Raw genomic sequence first — 9,714 nt, 5'->3', positions numbered from 1 at the left:
CGGCTCTGCTGCTGAAGAATCACTTGCGCTCCGTGCCTCAGTTTCCCCCCTATGAAATGAGTGTGACAACATCCCCATTGCCAGGGTGTTGTTTGTTAATGTTTATAAAGTGCTTTGAGATCCTGTGGGAGATGCTAGAAAAAATACAAACCATCATCAGCTGGAGAAACGTGCCCATTGTTAGCAATCCCTCAGAACCCTCCCGAAGCAGGCATGGCTCCAGGCTACGAAGGAGGGGGGAGTTCTGCATGGGGCCTTCTTGTCTTTGCCAGGTGTTCGTTATCTACCTCTCCTACGGCAATGGAGCTACTGGAGGCAGGCCCGCTATCACAGCCCCAAGAGACTTCATGCCCATGCTACAGGCCTTCCTACCAGGCGCCCCCTTCTGCTCATGTAGCCAGAACACTCCAGCTACGTGCAGCCCCTACTTGTCGCTTAGGACAAATTATGTAGCTGCTGCAGGCTGTCTGTCTGCACACCCATTAAGACTGGGAACAATGACTGCTAAAGACTTTCCTGCCTCTTGCTTGTGTAGGACAGGAGTTTCCATTATACTTACATTGCCTTGGTCTTGCTGTGCGAATGCTCAGCCTTACCTAGTTGGCTGCAGCCCACTTTCTCTTTCTTTCCTCTCCCACACTCTCCAGCTGGACCTATTCTGCCAGTCTACCACGATGTCCTCTTAAGCCTGGTGCCTGATCCAAAGCCTGTTAAAATCAGTGGAAAGGCTTCTGTTGACTTTAGTGGTCTTTGGATCAGACCTTAACTAGCTCTCCCTAGAACCTCTGACACCTTGTCTCCTACTCCATCAGTCGTCCTCTTTTGTCATCATTGTCTGCTTCCCACTTCTCCTTATTCTTCTGTCCCGTTCACTGCAAGTCGTTATAGTCCAGGACAAAGACCATGGTCAACTGGGTAATGTTCACAGCCCTACCGCTGGCTTGCTGTGCGAGCTTGGACAAATGACTTTCCCTCTCAGTAGGATGGGAGATAATGATATTTAACCTCCTCTTTCTAGCACATTAATATCTATGGATAAACATGCACGACAACAGCCAAGAATTATTAATATAATCCCAAGGGTGCGTGCAGTGGCTTGCTTCGCGTACCTGTAGCGGTACCTGTTCCCCATTCAAAGAGCACATTCTCCACCCTCCTTTGGCCGTTTGGCAGCCCCGTCCAAAGACATTGCTTCCTGCCGCTCATTTTAGCCTGAGAACGTGTAATGAGTTTTCAGCTGGTCAATCAGTCTTGCGCTTTCCTCTCCGCTTGCCTACCTGCGGCACCTTCTGCCAATTAAAACAATGAGCGAAGTTGCTCTTCAGATAATGGAGGTGGCTGTGTTACTCTTCCGTTAACACTCGTTCTGCTCATCACATGGTGGTTATTATATGCGTGGTATATCTTTCCCCTCTGTCAGTCCATTTACCTGTCTCTTCTTGTCTCCTGTGACAGATATATGTTGTCAAGTGTGTCCTCCTGCTCTCTCCAGTTTCCAGCCTGACGTCCACTAGCCTATTCAATTAGACTGAATTGGGAGTATAATTTACTGACCCCAGTCTCTCCTTAGCAGGTAAACTAGAAAATCATATACATGCATCTCCTGCCCTCGCTGACCTTGGAAGGCAAATTTAAGAGGATTTATTGTCCTCAGCTGCAGGCAAATATTGAAAATGGTACATTTTGTTTGGAGAAAATGCTATATTTGTACGTTTGCATTGTTTAATAACATTTCACTTAGCCAATTATAATTAATTCAATTGGTATTAATTACGGAGCATTATAAGAGCACAGCCTGTAATGCTTTGTCATATGGTTTTCCATGGATGAATCATTTAAAATATGGCATATTGCTAATGGGTGCGTCTTAAAAATGGTAATCGGGAGTTATAATAGTTATGCTATGAGCTGTTTCTCCCCCTCCTAGAGATGAGTGACTCACTAGCTCCTGCAGACTCCACTTTTAATTTTACAGGAAGCAATTGTTCAAATCTTCTGACCCCTCCGTTTCTCCAAATGGTGTGAAAACCAGCAGATCACTTTTCATTTCTGCAATTCTCTTTATTAGGGGTGGATTATATCTTGGGTCCCTGCAGACAGATATTTTATTAGCTGTTAACAATGATCTGATACAGGGAAAGAAGTTAACGTTTTGAGCGGTTATTTATTTTTGTATGTTTGTTACCGTTGGAGGATTATTCCCCCCCCCCCTTCTCCTTGTACATTTCCTGCTGAGAAGACTCCTCCAGGAATGTCTCCACTGCCACCTACTTGCGGTTTGGAGACTGACAAGCACCTGGATTTTATTTTTTCATTGTGTTACTGCTTTCCCCAAAGCTGTAAAAATTCTGTGTGCAGGATGCTTTGAGCCAGCACTGTAGACCAATCTCTTGGTTTTAAAGGTCAGAGGCAGTGGTGATGGGCAACATACAAAAACCTTAAGAGAGTTAACTAGTTAGATGATGTTGGACAGATTTTGTTTTCTGATCTGGTAGGAAAATATTCTCCCATTCTTTTCAAAAACTGGGATGAAAAACTCTTCTTGGATTTAGGTTAATAGGAACTAGCAGAATTGTGATGAAAATATCTCCTCTTCCCTGCCCCCCCTCACCCCCCGCACTGTTCTCTCTCTCACCGTGCATTGTTGTTTTTATGAAGTACCCAAAATTGTACTTAGGGGGGCATATAGCTGCATCCATAAAGACACGATCCCTGTTTCAAAGAGCATGATCTTGCTCCTGCTGACATAAATGAGAATTTCACTCTTGACGTCAGTGGGCGCAGAATCAAGCCCCTAAATGATTCAGCAAAGGAATGACAAAAGAGTGAGGTGTGCGGGAAGGGGAGATCAGAAAGGCAGCAGTGAGAGGATACACTTCCTTGGCAATGGCCCATGCACAGCGTGGTTGAACTTCTTAAAATTTATGATGCTATTTTATAAAATAAATGACGTATAACATAAAAAAAAATAGTCTGAGGGGATGGTGAAAGTGGGTCGTAAGCGTAATGATGAATGAACTGGTATTTTACTCCTTCTCCCAGGGGCAAAAAAAATCTAGATGTCAAAATTTTGCAAGGCTGGGATACATTCAGGGATATGGAGGTCCTTCCTCCAAATGTGCATGCGTTTCCTACGTTATTTATAACGCTACAGTGTTCCCGGTTAACAGTTTAAACGGAGGGGCCATTTCTTAAATGCTTTATTCATATTGTACAATGATTACCAGCTATAGCCATATTCTTTAATAACCTCTTATAAAGCACGTTATAAAATCCATTAGTAATGATGCTGGGAAAAGCTGTTACAAAGCATAACACACAGTAATGAGGCCAGTGCAAAAGTGACAAAAATGTTTGTTGTTTCATGCCAAGGTTTGTAGAAGAGCTAACTAATTTCTCTATTGTTTTGTGATCCCAATATTTTGGGTGGAGTTTTTTTTTTCCTACAACATGTTCGCAGAACCGGCTTTTGAACATTGAAAGAGAGCACGTTTTGGCAGTTTAATCAAAATCAATTTGCACTCAGAACATTTAAAGGAAATATTGATTTTTTTAAGTTGTTTTTTTCCCCTCACCAAAATAGAATCGTTTGGGAGTAAAATAAAAGGACCCTTTTTCCTTTAAAATTGTTCTATTTTAAAGCCAAAAAAACCTTATTTTGTGAAAAATTTGGACCATTTTCAAAAATTTGAAATTTCAGTTTTTATTTCGGTGTTTTTCATACACTTCTAAGTGTAATATGTAGGAACACTAAAACCATGCATTTGTACATTTAAAAATGGCTTTATGCTATTGTGCACCTTCATTTCATTTTAAAAAAGCCCCAATGTTTATAAACCTCTCCTTGATCCTTGAAGGCAGCTGCACTTCTTTGGACTAATGAGAGCCTCGTTTTAGGTGTTTTGGACTTGTAGAAATCAAGATATAAAAATAAATTTGGTGAAGTTCAACAGGGTTGCATCTAGACACAGATATTGGTCCTGATTATATCTCTGTAAATCAGGAGCAGTGCTGTGAACAAAATTAAATCCAGTGTGAAACTGATATAAATGGAGACAGAATCAGGCCCTTTGAGTGGTATATTCTGAGTTTCACTGGGAACATGAGAGATGCATACACCCCCATCCTCAGTGGATTTAGCTGGGATTGTTTGTGGGCTGTATTCTTTTAGACCTTCCAAACATGGTTGGGGAAATGTTCTGAATGGCCAGATTTCTGTTGGTCACAACAGCCACACGCAGGTAAGATTTCAGCCACCCAGATGCCTAGTCTCCTATATCCACCGAACAAAAAGACAGTCCCTGCCCCAACGACCTTACAGTGTAAGTGTAAGACAAGGGACAACAAATGAGGTGGAGAACTTTGAGCAAGGGGGTTGGACTAGATGACCTCCTGAGGTCTCTTCCTACCCTAATCTTCTATGATTCTATGAAGGAAATGCTGGTGGTCAGCAGGACGGGCAGTGGTCTCAGCTTGTTAGCCAACAAACCCTTGTCAAGTTTTTTTTTAGGAATCACGGCAAAGGAGAATCTTTAGTCTCGTGCTGAGACGGTACAGTGAACGCTATAAGATGGTCAGATACCAGGTATTCTGTGGCTAATGATCTGCTGAAGGTTAAGGGCAGGTGATGGTTAAGATCCCTTTCACATGCTGCCATAAAGATGCCTTAATGTAAATGAGAATCAGGCCCGTTATGTTAAAGACATTCTATCTGCTTATATGGTGCAAACTGCGGTGAGGTTTTCAAAAGAGCCCCATCCAGCGAAAGTGCTGGTGGGTGGATTCTCTTCTCTGCAGCGCTAAACCCTGTAAGTATTCTTCATGTTGCAGACCTCCCAAAGCGAAAAGATACTAAAAACCCCCTTTATGGTGAAGGCCTCTTGGAGTGCAACATTCAAGTGTGGAAAGAGAATTCAGTGTGCGTCTGCTTGCAAGTGTGTGTGTGGCCAGGTTTCTTGGGTTGTGTGTCTTGCCTATGGTAGATGAGAACTTCATATAGCAACACTAAAACACAGTAAATGTCTGCTACCTCAGGGCTAGCTTTTGGTGTGTGGTGGTACAGTAAACTGCTAGATCTTCAAGTTTTCGTGATGCAGCATATGACGGGAGGCGGGGAGCAGAGGGGAATTAAGCTGTGCAATATGCTCCACTGGTTTACAGCTGTGTTTGGGTGCACGGTGTTCAGAACCAAAAGCACCAGCCATAGAGGACTATACTACTGGGAGTAGCATCTGTTCCTTATGTGGGGATGGGGCCAACACTGAAAGCTGATTCTAAATTTTTCCTGGGTTACAAGATCATCGCTTTGTACCGGCACTTGGAGGAGGGGGAGGGTCCTCTGTGTGGATCTCCCTTCCCCTCCCACTTGTGTTCTCTTCCACCTGGCGAGGTCCCACATCATCGTCCCTGTTTTGTGAGCGTTTAAGCATCTTGGGTGCATTCAAGAGCGACAGAGGCAGCCCCTGAGTTTCTCCTTGTCTGCTACCGGAGAAACAAAGAAGCTGCCTCCACCACGGTCATTTTTAAAGGGCTGCAATATGTTACAGTTATGGGTCATTGCGGGGATTTTTTTAATACTGTTATTACCATTATTATTCTCTTCAGCAGTAAAAATTGATCGGTGGGATGAGCGGTGTGTGAGACCCTCTGATTCTGGCTGCAGGACTGAATCTTGCTCTCTATGTGCAGCAGAGGAATGAGAGAGGCAGCCCTTCCTTTCCCCCAACCCTCCACAGGAGTTTCCTTTGCATACATATATTTTGTTTGCATCCACGTGAAACCCTAATGGTTTCAAAGATCCAAGCAGCGAACCTGCTGCGTGTAGCTGCCAGACAGGTGCCGGGGTCTCATGTGCCCAGGTCTGAGTTGTTTCTGCAAGGCTGAGGTCGGTCAACAGGAGTTGGAGCGAAAACTGAGTAAGAATGTTAGGATTCTGTCTGGAATTTCCAAGTCAATAAATAAGGTGCCTGTTCTTGACGTATGTTTTTTGTATTTGTAATGCAGGAGTTGCATGCTTTGTGTGTCTGTCTGTCTGTCCACACACACATGCTCCTCAGAGAGAGAGAGAGAGAGAGAGAGAGAGAGACTGAAATGAAGTTTGAATACCAGCAGGCAGAAGCATTGTGTCTAGTGGGTAGAAGAATCCATCTAGGGATGTCTCTAAGTAACAGGTGTTGCAATATATCCCCTATAATAATAATAATAATAATAGTAATACTTAGCATGCATGCAGCATAGTTTTATCTGTAGATTAAAAGGTGGTGAATCATTATCATCACTGGTTTATAATTCATAGATGTGGGGAAACTGAGGCTGACTGACCTATCCATGCTAAGATAGCAAATCACTGTCAGAGCTGGGACTAGAACCCAGGAGTCCTGGCTGCCACTCCTCCTTCACAGACCACAGCTGCCCCGAAGATGGAGATGGAACTTAGGCATCCGGCATCTGGCCTCCTCCTCTGTTCTCTCTATACCAGTGGCCTCCTACAAAGTCAGAAGGTGATAGTATCTGTTCTGGTTTGTTCTCCACAGACTCCAGCAGCATCAGGCTGGAGTGGGAGCTCTCTGTGTGTACAATCAGTCACAGACTGTGCGATCCAGCAAAGTATAGACTAAGTAATCGGTACTCTGGGCATGGGGCCCTTCCCTGATCATTGCTGGAGATGGTTTATGTCTGTGCCTTATCGAGAAGCCTTGATTATCTCTCTTTTTTGAGGTGTGGGGAGGAGAGTTTGCCCCTTTCTTGCCCGTGTTCTGGGGAATGCTCCAGTTTTTCTCCTGCTTATACTGCAGTATCCAAGCCCCACATCACAGCCACCAGCACCATCTTTCTACTGAACGGGATGGCGGTGGTTCTGGGCTCTCTTCAGTTTGCTTTTTAACGGGTCAGGAGGGTTGCTACTTAGCAATGCCTGGCCGTTCCCTGCTCCCGGGATCTGAGTGCTCTGCTGCAAGAGCACTTTTCTCGTGTCTACATGCAAGGAACCCTGGTCCTGGGAAGTCATCTGCTGCAGCGGAATGTGCACCCCTGGGTTCTCTTCTCAGCTGTGCCACTGACTCAGTGTGTGACGTTGGGGCAAGTCAAGTCGCTCCGTGCATCAGTTTCCCCACCGTAAAATGAGGATGGTGGTAATACCGTCCTGCCTTTTGTGAGGTTCTGTGGACATGAAACAGTAAGTCAGTTCACCCCTGGGGCAACTTTCAGTGGACTTAGACCTGGGATGAATTTGGATCCCAATTCAGCAAAACACAGCCTGAAATCCCTTTGCCTTCAGGTTAAAGAGAAGCACGTGCTCAAGTGCTTTGCTGAATTGGGGTCTTGGTCCCTAGTCAGGAAGTCTGGTGCCAGGCAGAGAAGCAGAGTTAATCTTCAGAACTGTTGCCCTGTGATGGAGGTGTATAATCCGAGGGAATCATGGATTCGTTAGCATGGATGCTATAGGACTGTGCAAACCTTTTTGATTTTGTCATGTTATTTGTTCAGCCTGTCCAACTGAAGCCAAAGACACCTGTTCAGAGAACCATAACTTCAGCACCTATCATAAGTATCAGAACACAATTTCAGTGCAACACTAACATGCTATTTGAAAAGAGAAACCCAAATCCTGAGCAGTGCGGAGTACCTTCAAATCCCACTGTCCTTAGTAGGTGCAAGGGCTAACTCGTTATTTGCAAACTTGGTCTGTAATTTTTTTTTTAACCTTTATTGTCCTATTATTGGAAACGATCCCAGGGAATGAAGCAATCGTCAAACAGTCATGGATGTGTCCTCATGAAACATGCAAAGTCTTTTTGTTATGTAACTATATTTGTATTGATTTGAAAAATATGCCGCACAGATACCTTTCTCCCTTAGCTCTTTCTCCTGCTTTCAAATAAAATAAAATAAACGGGGAAAACCTCAGGGAAAAATCTCTGACAGCGCTGAGTGCTGCATGGAGACGCCGGCTAGTTAGGAAATATTGCCGTGTCAGTCTGATTTCATTTATACAATTTATTTTATTGAGAAATATTGGCTAAAATAAATTTCCAAAATAAATGTTATGACTTTCCATCCTCCTCTGGTGAGCTGACTGGATTTCTCATCAGCTGAGCGCGCTGATCTCTCAGAAAGTGGAAATGTGGGGGCTGAAATAACGGCACCTCTCCTAACTAGGCAGAAATGGAAAGCAGACGAAAGAGATTGGGGAAAGTTAGAATAACACCGGGGCGCATTCTTTAAGGATCATGCTGTTTGATCACACTATTATTATTACTTTTATTAATATTACCACCGAGGGCCATAACCTAGAATGCTGTAGATGGAATGTGTTGCTGCTCTAGCATGGGAGAATGGCTGAGATAAATTTCCTTTTAGAGGAATCACTTTGTGTTTATGTGCATTCCTCCATTCACCAAAGCCCATATCTGTTCACTTTATTTATCTATACATTTGTATTTATAAATATGGATGCATACTCATGGCTATGGGATACTCATGAAAATAAGAGACGGAAGATGGGGAAAACATGAGGGCATAGGGTGTGGGAGGAACCGGCGCACATGAGAATGTATTTCTGCACTTCCTGACTTCAGTGGGTTTTGTGGTGACTCAACGCCCTCTTGGAAGGTGCTCATCACCTTGCAGGTTTGAATCCCGGAGGTGGGTGGGAGGCAAAATTTCAAAAAAGCTCAGGGCCAGAGTTTTAAGGGGGCAGCTCCTCCGCATGGATTGTGAGCACTGAGCACTTTGGAAAATTCTGGCTTTAGATTTTTTTTTTCTCTCAACTCCTTCCTGTTGAGCGGAAATTTTCCCCGTCTCTTGGTTACAATAATTGAAAGTTAAGCCTAATTAAAAGCAGAAACACAGAAGGGTTTTCATGCTATTTTATATTCAGCTTCTTTGTAATACAGAATGAACTCCCGTCCCAGTCTGCCTTTAAATAACATTCTAAGTAGAGCTGAATCCAGAACAGTACCTAGGTGTGAAGGCCTCTAAACTGTGGGAAGGTTTATACGATGACCCATGTGAGTATTCGGCGTTTACAGTGAGGTTTCATCCACCAATTTCAAAAAGCTTTAAAGGTAGGATGACTGGACAGCAAGTATGAAAAATGGGGATGGGGGTGGGGGATAATAGGAGCCTTTGTAAGAAAAAGCCCCAAATTTCGGGACTGTCCCTATAAAATTGAGATATCTGCTCACCCTATTTAAAGAATATCATAGTCCACATTTTTAGAGACGGAATAACTGAGGCCCCCGAAACAACTACACGCGTAACTTTTAAGCGTTGACTTCAATGGGACCATTGCGGTCTGTCACTTAAAACTTCCTGATGCTTCAGAACCCAGCTCTCCTCTGTCCTAACCCCCAGACCACACTCGCCCTGTACCCAGAAGTTGACTTTGTGCCTTTCTGTCATTTTAAGTGAGGAAGCTAGTTCATCTGCAGGGTCAGGCTTCTGGCTCTGACTTAATTTTGGGAGGGGCAAGGTCTCTGTCAGATGTCAGCAAGGAAATACAGTCTCTCATGGTTACCAAGCCAGGCCTGTTACATTTAAAAAAAAAAATAATAATAACCTAGGGGTTCTGGAATCTCTATTCAAAGCATGAATCTAGTTTAGGGTGGTTCTGAGTTCAGATGCTACAAGCCAGGATCTTATAGCATTTGTCTGGTGGTAGTGTGAAAGTGCAGCTGGATGGAGGTAAATAATGAAATCCTTGCTCTTGGTTGG

At 43.8% G+C, this 9,714-nt stretch overlaps 1 protein-coding gene across 1 annotated transcript in view; it reads left to right on the top strand.

The window, feature by feature from the left end:
• Positions 1–9,714, top strand: part of SKAP1 (src kinase associated phosphoprotein 1) — a 237,276-nt gene that overhangs the window by 122,614 nt on the left and 104,948 nt on the right. The gene's annotated exons all lie outside the window — the stretch shown is intronic.

This window comes from Gopherus evgoodei, chromosome 23 (assembly GCF_007399415.2).
Source record: "Gopherus evgoodei ecotype Sinaloan lineage chromosome 23, rGopEvg1_v1.p, whole genome shotgun sequence".
In the NCBI taxonomy this organism is placed as follows: domain Eukaryota; kingdom Metazoa; phylum Chordata; order Testudines; family Testudinidae; genus Gopherus; species Gopherus evgoodei.
The sequence above is the reverse complement of the archived record's forward strand: the minus strand, read 5'-3'. Positions and strand labels throughout refer to the sequence as shown.